The following is a 13393-nucleotide window of genomic DNA, read 5'->3' as shown; positions in this document are numbered from 1 at the left end:
GTCCCCTTTAATGAGGAACTTTGCAGGCCTCATTTCTCATTTTTATTTTGAGGTGATCTTAACATCCATCTTTTGTTCTCCATTGTTTTAACCGTATTTCATACTCTATTTCTTGACCTGTTCGTGTATATCCATAGGTAGAACTTCAGTGAGTGACTGCAGGGGATCGCGGATGCCAGAGAGCTTTCAGAACATACCTGGGTTCACAGTTTTCTTATTTGCATCATCAGATGGTGGAATTCTAGCAAGGAGTCTTAAAGATCAGTTACATGGAAGCCCTTTCATTTTAAATATAAGATACATGTTGTTCTGTGTACTTTTTAACCTTGGCTTCTTATACGATTTTCCAGTAAGCCAGAAATATTTTATTGAAAGCACCTTTCGCTTCTTTAGCTTTATTCTTTTCTCAGTGACCCTACCTTGTATCTATTCTTTATTGTCTCCTTGTCTATGGTGTGCAGTCTCCTACAGCCACATCCCTGGACTTGAATCCTAGCTCTGACTCTTCCTCACCAGCTTGCAACCTGGGGAGAATTCTGTGCCTTGGCTTTGTCATTCGTAAAATGGGATCATGGAAGAGCTTTGGGGGAGATTAAAGGAAATAGTATACGTAAAACGTTTTAAACAGGGCATTGACCATGTCCAATAATGTTAGTAATTATAGTAACTCTTTCAATATCTGAAAGCTAACCATCCCCAACCTCTTATTTAACTGCCTTTGAATTAGTATTTCATGTGCTAAACATGATCTCCATTTTTCCGAAACCTCCAAGGAGAAATTAATATTTCCAGGGAGAATAATAATTCCAAGGAGAAATTAATAATTGATATTAAACAATGTGAAGGCCTCGGCTTCTTTCTTTACATTTCATAAATAATATCAACACATCCATGCAATAGCATGCTATCATCCAGGGTAGCATTTTTCTCTGCCTATCTTTGAGTAGTTACGCGAGCACTTTATGTAAGTACTTATATAAATCTTTACACAGAGTCACAATCTATATTGGAGACAACTGGAATTTAACAAGGTGAAGCTCTAACCTCGTGGGCTGATCTCAAGAAGAACCTCATGGAGCCCAGGGATTCATCCTCTGTCCTGCTGTGAGGGACATGACAGTGGGCTTACTCCACATGGGCGGTCCTGGTGTTCTTATGCCACATGGGCATGTCTTGTTAGGAAGGATGGTTCCGTGGCTGCTTTCTTACGTAAATCATCCTGATATGTGCCGTCAGCAGCAGTTTGGTAGCCTCCTGTTATCATGTCATATATCATTACCCGCGGACTCCAAAGTGTCTTTTCCTTCAACTTGAAGATAAGATTCCATTTGCACTGCAAACTCTTTCTCTCATTTCCTTTTGCAGACCTGTTTACTAACTTCATATTCCTCACCCTCCACTTGACATCCAACGCCAGGTATCTCCCAACTTCAGTTCTCAAGATTTCACACACCTTTTGTACGTGAGAGAAAACACATGAGAGAGGAGACTTGCATATTCAATTTCTTCCTACTTTTTAAATCAGGGTGCTTTGGTTTTTAACTTAAGCGTCAGCTGCGGGGCTTGTTAATGTAGGCTCTTGTTCCTGCTGGCAGCCCGGAACCTGCCAGATGAATCCAATGCACGTGACTCATTACCACACACCTTGACAAACTCTGCCTTTGGCAAATAGTCTGATCTGACAAATACTCATGGATGTGATTTTGTATTTTAAAGGCCTACCCCTGACCTTTCCTCAGAGTTGCACCTTCCTCCACCTCCCACAAACAGCTCAAATGCAATGCATTCACTGCTGAACTCATCACCTCTCCCTCAGACTAGCTCTTCTGTGCTCTCTGTCTCAGCTGGTGTCACGATCGTGTTTGGTCACCCAAGGTATTAAATGCAGAAGTCATCCGTGCTTCTCCAAGTCTCTCTCCTCCAAACATCAGGTCAACCACCTGGTCCTGAAATTCTCTTGAATCAGTTCTTTCTCTTGCATCTCTATGGGGTGACATCACTCCAGGCCTGGATCATCCTTTCTGTTTATTGCAATAGAGAGCTGAGTGTTCTCTAGCTCCTCCAATAAATTTTTCCAGTGATGTGAAAGTGATCTTTCTATAAGCCAAATTTGGTCATGTAACCCGCATTGCTTTCAGGTAATTTAAAGTCTGCAAGATGGCACTAAAGGTCTTCTGGGAGCGGGTTACTGCCAACCTCCTTCACCTAATTTCCCACCAATCCTTCCCCAAACCCACTGTTAAAACCACCGCCTTTGAAACCAGATAGAAATTCAGAACTACACTAAAGAATGAAGAGTGCCAGAAATGGGAAATATATGGATAAATACAAATAGATTTTTCTCATTTTTAAAAGTCTTTAAGAAATAAATCACTGTTGGGGCGCCTGGATGGCTCCGTCCGTTGAGTGTCCAGCTTCAGCTCAGGTCATGATCTCATAGTTCACAAGTTCAAGCCCTGCGTCAGTCTCTGCACCAACAGCTCAGAGCCTGGAACCCGCTTCGTATTCTATTTCTCTCCCTCTGCTCTCCCCCACTCGTACTCTGTCTCTCTCTTTCTCTCTCTCAAAATAAAAAAATAAACATGAAAAAATTCACTGTTTAAACAGAAAAAATATATAAGTGTAAACATACATAGAAGGAAAATTTAAGATGGCAACAGCACAAAACATGGGAGAGAAAAGCAGAAACACACTGTTCCAAGTCTCTTTCATAAAATGAAGTGATAGAACATATTTGAAGGTAGACTACGATTTTTAAAAAGCTATATGGTGAACTTGAAGTACAACAAAAATTTATGAGCCAATAGAGGACACTAAATGAAATACAAAAAAAAAATAAATAAAACAACAAAAAAAAGTCAAAAGGGCAAAACAAAAACAAAAACAAAACCCAAAGTGAGGGGGATAAATTAGACAAGTATAAAATAAGCAGCAAGCTGGTAAATATAAACACAAACTTATTGATAATTACACTGAATATGAATGATTGAAACACTCCAATTAAGTGATAGATTGTCACAACAGATAAAAACACAAGACCCAAATAGCAAGATCTGAATATATACTGTCTAGAAATTCACTTACACTACAACTACATAGATAAGTAAAAATAAAAGTATGAAAAAAAATATATATATAATGAAAACACTAATAAAAAGAAAGTTAAAGTGATGATATCAATAGTGAACAAAATAGGCTATAGAATAGAAAAAATAGAAGTAAGAACGTTTCCATAATGACAGAATCGACTTGTCAAACAGACATGATGATCCTAACAGTGTAGACACCTAATATAAATGAAGCAAAACTAACATAAAAGGAGAAATAAATTCACAATTACAGCTGGATATTACAATACTGCTCTCTCAGTAATTGAAAGAAAATCGGTAAGTCAGTAAGTACAATCCTATCAAGCAACTTGACCTAACTGACATTTATAGAACACTCTATCCAACAATAACAGAATGCACATTCTTTCCAACTGCCTGAGGAAAATTCACCAGTATAGACCATCTGCTGAAACATTAGAAAATTCTGAACAAATTTAAAAGAAATGAAATCATAAAGATTATATTATATGACCACAGAGGACTTAAATTAGAAACCAATAGCAGAAAGCTTTCTGGAAAATTAATCTCAAAATATATGAAAATTAAACTTACCAGGACCAAAGGAGAAATAACACATAAGTTTAGAATATATTTTGGATTAAATAAAAATGCAAATAAATCATATCAAATATTATGGAATATACTTAAAGTAGTGCTTAGAAAGAAATTTATGCCTTAAGTGCTCACATTGGAAAGAAACAGAGGTCTAAAATCAATTGTCTTAGCTTACACCTTAAGAAGATGGAAAGAGAAGGACAAGTCAAACATAAATAGAAAGAAAGAAAGAAATAATAAAGATTACAGCAGAAATCTGAATGAAATAGGAAGTGGATAAATGATAGGGAAATTCAATTAAACCAAAAATATTTTTTAAATCAATGAAATTCATAAACTTCTTTCTAAAGCAGTGGCTTCTAAACTTAATATGCATTAGAATCACCAGCAATGCTTATTAAAATGGATTACTGGACTTTGACTCCAGAGTTTCTAATTCAGTAGGTTTGGAGTAGGCCCAAGAATGTTCATTTCTAACAAGTTTCCAAGTGATTCTCTGGATTCTGAGGATTACATTTTAAGAAGCAGAAAACTAGACTGATCAAGAAAAAAAGGGGGAATGGAATACAAATTGCTTATCAGGAATAAAAAAAGAACATTACTATAAATTCTATAAATATTAGGAGGATAATAAGGTCTAACAATAAAAATAATAATGTTATGAACAGCTTTATGCTAGAAATTTGACAATTTAGATGATATTGTGACATGACTATTTGTGTAGAAAATTTGAACACATCTTCAAGAAAGTTACTAGAACTAATAAGCAAATTTAGCAAAGATACAGCATGAAAAGTTAATATAAAAAATCAATTATTGGGGCACCTGGGTAGCTCAGTTAAGTGTCCAACTCTTTATTTCCTCTCAGATCTTGATCTCACAGGTTTGTGAGATTAAGCCCCATGTTGGACTCCACCCTGACAGCATGGAGCCTGCTTAGGATTCTCTCCCTCCCTCTCTCTGCCTCTCCAACTCTCTCTCTCTCTCTCTCTCTCTCACACACACACACACACACACACACTCACACTCACACAATAAATAAATAAACATAAAATTTTAAAAAATCAATTATCTGTATAACCAATTTCTGTATAACCACAACAAATAGTTGGAAAAGAAAACTCAAAACATACAGAAAGCGTCAAAACATGAATTTAATTATAGACAAATTTAACTAAACATATAGAAGTCCTATACTCTGAAAACCACATAACATTGTAGAGAGAAATTAAAGAAAACCTTAAAAAAAAACAGAGAGATCTATACCATGTTCATAGATTCGAAGACTTGCTAATGTTAAGATTCCATTTCTCCTCAACTTGATCTATATATTTGATGCAACCCCAATCAAATCCCAAAAGGTTTCTGTTTTTAAAAACGTGTAAGCTGACTCTAAATATCTACAAAAATTAAAGTGACCTACGGACCTAGAACTGCATTCATAGCATAATATTCATAACACAAATTGAAAGAAAGGAACAGGGTTATAGAACCTACACTATCTGTTTTCAAAACAATATTAAACTACCGTGTTAAAGACAGTGTGGTATTGGGGTAAAGGATGGACATATAGACCAATGGAACAGAATACAATCCAGAAAGAAACTCACTCACATTTGGTCAACTGATTTTTTTTTTTTACTGAAGTATATAAATTTAGAGAACAATGCCATTTATAATTACATCAAAAAGAATAAAATATCTAAAAATAGATTTCACCAAGAAGGTGAGAGACCCGTACACTGAAAGCTATCAGAGAGTGATGGTCAACTGATTTTTGACAAAGATATCAAGGCTCCTCAAAAGAATTTTCTTTCCAAAACCTGGTACCGTATATCCATTAAAAATAATAATAATAATTCTTGGCTCTTACTCCACACTATTTGCAAAAGTTAAACCAATCATGAAAATGTAAAGGCTAATCTGTAAACACATCTAAAAAGAAAAGGAGAAAACGCTGATGATTTGGGAGTAGTCAATTTCTTACCTAGCACACAGAGCATAAAAATCATAAAAGAAAAAACATAATTGAGCTACGTCAGAAATAAAAACTTATTCTCTTCACAAGATAGCATAAAGAAAATGGGAAGGTGGGCCACAGACTGGAAAAAAATATATATCTGCAAAACAGGTAAATGGCAAAGGACTTGTAGCCAGAATGTACGAACAAATTCTACATGTAATAATAACAAGATAAGCAACCAAATTTTTTTAAATGGGCAAAAGATTCAATCAGACAGTTCATAAAACAATATATACAAATGACCAAGAAACAGGAAAAGATGTTTAATATCACTAGCCATATTAAGATAATAATGAGATACCACGGTTTATACCCAATGGAATGGCTACAATTAAAAAGATTGGCAATGGCTAATTTTGGTGAGGATAGTGAGGAAGTGAAATCCCTGTGTATCTTTTGTGGGGATGTAAAATTGAACAACCTCTTTGGAAAACAGTCTGGTGGTTTCTTATGAAGATAAAAACACACCATACAACTCAACAATTCTACTTCTAGGTATTTACTCAAGAAATAAAAACATATTTCTACACAAAGTCTTGTACACCTATGTTCATTTTTTATATTCTGTAATAGTCAAGAAAGGGGAAAAACTCAAATGTCCATTTGCAGGTGAATATTATATATAAACTGAAGAATGTCTTTCCAATGAAATTAAATCTCATGAATAGATTTATAGACACAAAAGAATACACCCGAATGATCCCATTTGTACAATTTGTAAAAGGTAAATCCAAACTAGAAAGACCTAAAGCAGATCAATAATTGCCTGGAGACAGAGGTGGAAATGATCCCTATTGCAAAAGGGCATGAGGGAACTTTTTGGGTGGTTCTATATTTTGATTGTGTTGGTTAATTGGTTTCAGACTTTTGTCAAAACTCACTAACGTAGATTCTTAAAATGAATACATCTTATTGTACTGTGTATACATTGTACCTCATAAAAATTGAAGAAAAAGATGGGCATGAATTGGCAAAGAGGGTCTTAAGGAAAGAGCGTCAAGCAATATGGAGGAAGATCAGAAACTTCTGGGAAAGTCAACCAGTGAGAAATTCCCATATGACAGAAAGCCCCCAAAATTTAAGACCATGTAATATTCCATTATGTATCCATTAAAACCCAGGTCCATGTACTTTCATTAAAATCAGTTGTCCCTACGTTTGCTTCGTGTAGATAGCTGATTTTCAGCTTGTGTGTGCCAGTGGCCACATGAGGTTTTGTTTTTTTTTTTTTTATAGCTAATGTCTATTCTGACTGGTGGTAATTCATTCCTGTACTTCAGTGTCCGTCTACACACCCTTGTTCTTTAATATGACCCCAACTGGTATGAAATATGTTTGTAGAAAAAGGTTGAGTTCCGTATCTGGGTCAGAGTGGAGCAGAGGAAGGAAAAGCTTAGAGAGATATTTGTTGCCTTGTGAGTTTGACATCTGTCAGGATCTTGGGGTCGGAAGGAACCGTGAGTCCGTGAAACCCTGAAAATTGACAGAAAAATTTGAGAAGGCACTGGCTGTCCCCTAATCATGAGCTCAGGGGCTGGTGTCAATTTTATTTAAATTTCAAAGGACCACTGATATGTGAGGGATGATCCTATGAGCTATGAAGTCACTCTCTGGTTCTAAAGTTTCTGTACCTGGTACAGACACATGGGGTTAAATCTGCACCGAATGAACTGGGTGCATGAGAGATAGTCCCTAGGCAGGCAGAGCACTTGAGGTCTAACTAATCTTTATATCCCCAACACCTTGCAGAGGACTTGGCATGAAGAAGTCAAATAATGTTGCCATAAGGATCCTGCTTAGTAAGCGACCCTCCTGATGTCCGACAATGTGCTCTTAGAAGAAGAGAGAGATTTTAGGCTGAAACATTTTCTCCATCAAGTGAGCCCAAAGCCCTCTCCCACCCCTCATTTTTGCTATTTCCATATAGAAGTTCATCCTAATTCCCCTGAAGAGAGACAACCTTAGTGCAAACTCAACAACTGTCAGGCCAGCCTGGGGTCCAGATCTACTCCAACCCACCCGCCGTAGGGTCGGCTGGTTCCAGAATAGCATCGGCCCCTGCTTCCTGTCTATGGTGTCCACTAATTGAAATTAAATCAAATGTTGGCCTGTGCTTTGCTGTGTATTGCAAGACGTCTGCTCTAAGTCTCATGGTGGTTCTGGGTGAAATACAGACGTATTTCTGACCATAAACGCCTTCAGCATATCCTCTTGGATGGTACCAGTAAGGTTCTCTAGGTACGCCTGGCTCTTCTCCAGTTACTGCAAAAGTTGCAACACCTGGAATGATCTTTCCGTTCTTCACAAAACTAAGGCTCCCGTCATTGATCATGTCATGGCCCTGTTTAACCGTCATCGCTACCAGATCAGGGTTCATTTCGATGCTTCCTCCTCCTGGCTTCCTCATTTCTTTATTTTTTCACTTACAGATGGTTCTGCAGTTTCACTTCCTGTTTGGTCGCTGAACTCTGGGCACGAGACGTGGAGACAGGGAGCCCTCTCGCTTAGCTTTCGTAACCTTCCCTCGGGCTCACGGAACAACGCTGGCGCTGCAGAATCGTCGTGTGGGCGCACGGCAGCTCCCCCCACCGCAGCCTTGCTGAGAGCCGCCATCCTGTGGGATGGTTCTGGCCGGTGAGGGAGGAGAGAGGGCAAGTGACCTGGGCTTGTGACCCGGGCAAGTGTACCAGTGACCTTGTGACCACGGCCCTGTCTCTTAGCCGCTGTGAGCACCTGGCCAGATCACCCCGTCTCCCTCATCCCGTGTCTTCTGATGGACTCTTGCCCTGTCTCCTCAGTAGTTCAGAGGCCCCCAGTGACCCCAGGCTCTTCCTCGGGCTCTCAGGATTATGTAAGTCCCAGCTTTTCGTACCTTCTCGCTGGAGAAGGCTGCGGTTTAAACCAAGCTCAGTATGACTCAGAAAACCAAATGCGGCATTTTTGTAGCTGAGTATGGGGGATAGAGTCATACCTTTCACACTGAAGTCCACGAGAGCTTGTGGCCTCACTCTCCTATATAGAGCTTGTTTTCCGCTCTCTCCACAAAACTCCGCACCTACATGGTCCCTCTGCGGGTGACGGCCTCCTCCTGCCTTCTCTGTGGGCCTGATCATGGTCTACCTTAGCGGGAGTCCCCTCCCAGCGCCTGAGACACTTCTGTCACCTTGGACCTTGACACAGAAAGACCAGGCAATGCTCATCTGTCCCACCCCTCATTACCGCCTCCTTTCCAGTACTACCCATGAGCCTGCCCCCAGGCATTGCCTTCTGCCGGCAGAAGATGTGTAGGGTAGGGTGGCAGGACTCAAGTGTCCCCATTGTGGCTTCTGGGCCGGGTTGTCCCAGTTGCATCTAATTCTTTTTTTTTCTTTTCTTTTTTTTTTTTTTTGAGAGAGAGAGAGAGAAACACAGTATGAGCAGGGGAGGGGCAGAGAGCGAGGGAGACACAGAATCTGAAGCAGGCTCCGGGCTCCGAGCTGTCAGCACAGAGCCTGATGTGGGGCTCGAACTCACCAACTGCAAGATCATGACCTGAGCCGAAGTCAGACACTCAACGAACTGAGCCACCCAGGCAGTGCATCCCAGTTGTATTTTAACTAGACGCTTTGCTTTGAGCCTCCAAAGACGCCTCGCTTTCACATTCCCTCAAGCTCCTGTCTTCTTAAAAGGCACATCGAGTCGGGTAGGGGCGGGGTGCCTGCCTGCATACAGCATGGGAAAGCATGCCCCCCGTAATCTCAGAGGGGCAGCAGATTATCCAACTCATGGGTTTTGTTGGTGCTGTTTGGTTTGTCATTATTTTTAAATGAGTCAGATCCATTTCAAGAACTAAATGGAAAATGGTTCCCATGTTGTCACAGGCACGGTGCCAAGTATTTCAGACACTTATGGATGTCATTAGATAATTATTATATTTACCGTCAATAGCACTCATTAATCTCGTGCACGGGGCGAGGAGTCCTTCAGAAAATAATTGCTGCAAGCTGGAGTGTCTCTTCCCCAGCGTGAAGCAGTTTTCTGTAGTCTGCACCTCCGGAGCAGGGAGGACGCAAGCCCCCATCCCTCTCTGACACCATCCTGCGTAGCCTCTCTTTCCCCAAGTTCATAACACCGCTGCCTTCTCCGTAAGCAAGGGATGGTCCCACTCGGTTGTGTGTAACCAACTTGACTGAGCGCCTTCGGTGCACCAAATACCATGGTCGTGACACCAAGATAGACAAGACATGTTCTCTCCCCTCAAAGGAGCTCACTGTTAATGGTGCAGTTGGAAAGACAAGCAGATAGTGTCGACTGGGTGGCCTGCACAAGAGTAGAAAGACTTACAGACATGGCTCAAGAAAGGGAAAGAGAGGTTCTCTCTGGAGGATTAAAAGTCACAGAACAGCGATGCCTGGCTTTAAAAAAATTTTTTTAACTTTTATTCATTAGTGAGAGAGAGAGAGAGAGAGGGAGACTGAGCATGAGCAGGGGAGGGGCAGGGAGAGAGGGAGACATGGAATCTGAAGCGGGCTCCAGGCTCCAAGCCATCAGCACAGAGCCCGACACGGGGCTCGAAATCACAAACTGCTACAGGATAATCCATTGCCTCTCTTCCTCCTCGTCCCAGCCCCGGCTTTCGTAGAAAGACCTAGGGTACAGGAGAGATGGAAAATTGCAGGGTAGAGTGACTTGTAGACTGTGCTTTGGAAAGAGAGGGTCTTCTAGCTGTTGGAAAGAGTAGAGCGGAGGGAAGGCGGATGAGTAATAATAACAGTAAACACATACCTAGCACTCACTATGTGGCAGGCATAGCTCTGAGTACTTTACACGCATTAACTCATATAAACTCTGCCCCTGTTTTACAGCTGTCAGAAAAGACTAAGTAAGTTACCAGGAACCCACAGCTAGGAATGGGAAAGCAGAGAAAGGCACGCAGGCAGGTTGCTTCCCCAGTCCACAAGCTGTAAAACCAGAGTCAAGGGATTATTTAGGCCAAGTTTGGGGAATGTTTTCACTGGGAGCTGAGATTGAAAAGATAGAGATGAAATCCAAGTGAAAGATACTAAGAGTGACAAGAATGCCAAGAAGGATTTTAAAGAAAATGGCTGTTTCTTTGTCCCCTGCCCCACCCCCATCACACTCAGCTTTGGGTGTTTGTTTAAATTATTTTTTTAACATTTGTTTATTTTTGAGAGACAGAGAGAGACAGAGCATGAGTGAGGGAAGGGCAGAGAGAGAGTGGGACACAGAATCCGAAGCAGGCTCCAGGCTCTGAGCTGTCAGCACAGAGCCTGACGTGGGGCTCGACCTCACCAACGGCAAGATCACAACCTGAGCCGAAGTCAGACGTTTAACCAACTGAGCCACCCAGGTGCCCCTGGGTATATTCTTCACATGCTATATACAATGATGAAGATTGCCTCTCATGATTTTTGTTTTCGGCTAGGCTACTTTTTCTTGAAATGTGACGTTTCTTGCTGGCGGGGGGCAAGTGTTGCCCAAGTATTATGAGGATAACAGAAAACTTTCAGACACAGGTGGCCAGACTGGGGGGAAAGTGACAAAGAGGAAGGAGCAAGGTGTTCCAGGGATGGGGGACATCTTGGGCAGGGACATGGGAACAGCCTGGTGTCTGTAAGACAGGAGGACTGAATTGATTTCATTTTCAGTCCCTCCCAGATTTAGGTCAACATCCCAGCAACCAGGTCCTCTCGCGGGGCGAGAGCTACCAGATGTCCCCAATGACACTTTCTCCATTTGGTGCCTCTTTTCTCTGCACAAACGCTTGAGCCACACATGGAAAAATTACACCCATTAGTTTTCTTTTCATGCTTTAGAAAGCATGGCTCATTCCCAGGCAATTAACCAGAAGACAACAGACACTGACTTTGTTAGGGGGAGGAAGAGGAAACACAACTTTTTGATACTGAAAGAGCCTGTGGGTTTAAGTGAAGAACATTCAGAGCATCTACCAGGGGGTAAAAATACACGCTGCAGAATCAGAGGGACCAGTGGCTCTCCATGTGGGGGTCCGTGTGGTTTTCTGAGTGTCAACAGACCGGTCATTCCTAGGATCTGCGTTTCTTCTGCGGTTGTGTTTACACACTGGCTTCTGGCAAGGGTGAAGTGTCTGCATATGACCTTCAGTAAAATGCAGACATCACTTCATTGGGTCTCACCAAAAGCAGAACTTCTCTTCCCATTCATCTTTGTCAGACGGGCAGGAGCAGCCAGGCTGGGTCATCCGGGGCCACCATTTCTCTCCCAATGGAGGCAAAGCTTTCATCCTTCATTCTGCTAATTAGACCCGGGCGCACTTTAACTCCGTGAGCTGGTAACACTCCATGAATCCCCAACGATCCCTTTGGATAGTTTCTCACAGGGCTCAGGGAATCCTACGGGCCACTGGGGTAAGTGTAGGCTTGGCTTTCAGGGGGGCTCAAAGGATACAACCCGGCGATCCTTTTGTAAAAGTCCATTATTCTGTTTGGAGACCCCTCTTCTCTTTCCAAAGGGAAGTTCCTGCCAGAGAATCCCTCCCCAATTTTCTGAGCCCCCATTGTGGTCCTATCCCAGCATGCTCAGCCTTCCCATAGGATGGTTTATAGGATATGGAAATGTGGAGGGAAAGAGTCCAGTGGGATGTCTGCCAGTCTGCAAGTCAGAGGAGAACTGTTTATCCTATTAGTAAAACCAACAGAGCCTTGCTTCGTTCTCCACTGAAAAATCCCCCCAAGGCACTGAGCAGGCTGTGACAGACTGCTTCGGAAAATGCTAGAAGAAGGGATCCGTTCAACGTTATTTACAATTCAATAAACCATAGCATTTCCCTGGTCTAGCCAGCTTCCTAACTGACCAGACCAAATTCTGCAAAGCTTTTCTACCACTCAGCAAATACGGAGCGCTCACGGAAGGACTGACCGTCCTCCAGGCCAGCCCTAGCACCCAGCCCTAGGTCCTCAGACTAGGGTCTGAGCCCTAGTACCCAGCTACTGCGACCCTGACGGGCACACAGACGAATGCAGTCACACTCGATCCAGGTCCTGTGGGGACGTGCAGGTCCCGTGGGACCAGCGTAGGTCCGAGAAACCATTGCCGAGCATGTGGGGCAGACTCATTTAGGTCCAACCTGCCTTCCGTCCTCGGCAGAGACATAGCACAGGTGGTAGAAACTCACTTGGGTTAAAATACCATTACAACAAGCATTACAGATAATTAGCTCTACAAACACATTTTCCAAAAAATGTTTCATTTCGTTCATGGACTGCAGGAGTGATACATAATAGTTGTGACACCTTGATCAACCCAGAGTTGTCTAAACCAGCACTTGGCAAACTTGAACGTGTATTCCAGACACCGAAGCGTCTTGTTGAACAAGAGATTTAAACTGGGAGGGCTGGGGTATGGCCTGCATTCTGACCAACTCCCGGGTGATAGAGATGCTGAGTCTAAGTAAATTGGGGTCTAGCAAGCGGAATAATCTCTTTCTATCCCCAACCCACTCAACCCATCTCTCTGATTTATTTTCCAGGCTATATTATTCTATAATCTGCGTTCTTCACTATCAAGGATGAGCATCGTTCCAGGTCAACACCAAAAAAATGCAACTCCTTCTTTTTGTTACTGATGCAGAATTCCAGATGTGAAATGCCATGACTTAGTCCCCTTACCTCTCATAGATGGAGAGTCAGGACGTTCCTAAATTTGGAGCCATCTTTAAGCCTGT

This window comes from Panthera uncia (assembly GCF_023721935.1).
Source record: "Panthera uncia isolate 11264 chromosome C1 unlocalized genomic scaffold, Puncia_PCG_1.0 HiC_scaffold_3, whole genome shotgun sequence".
NCBI classification, from domain to species: Eukaryota; Metazoa; Chordata; class Mammalia; order Carnivora; family Felidae; genus Panthera; species Panthera uncia.
The sequence above is the reverse complement of the archived record's forward strand: the minus strand, read 5'-3'. Positions refer to the sequence as shown.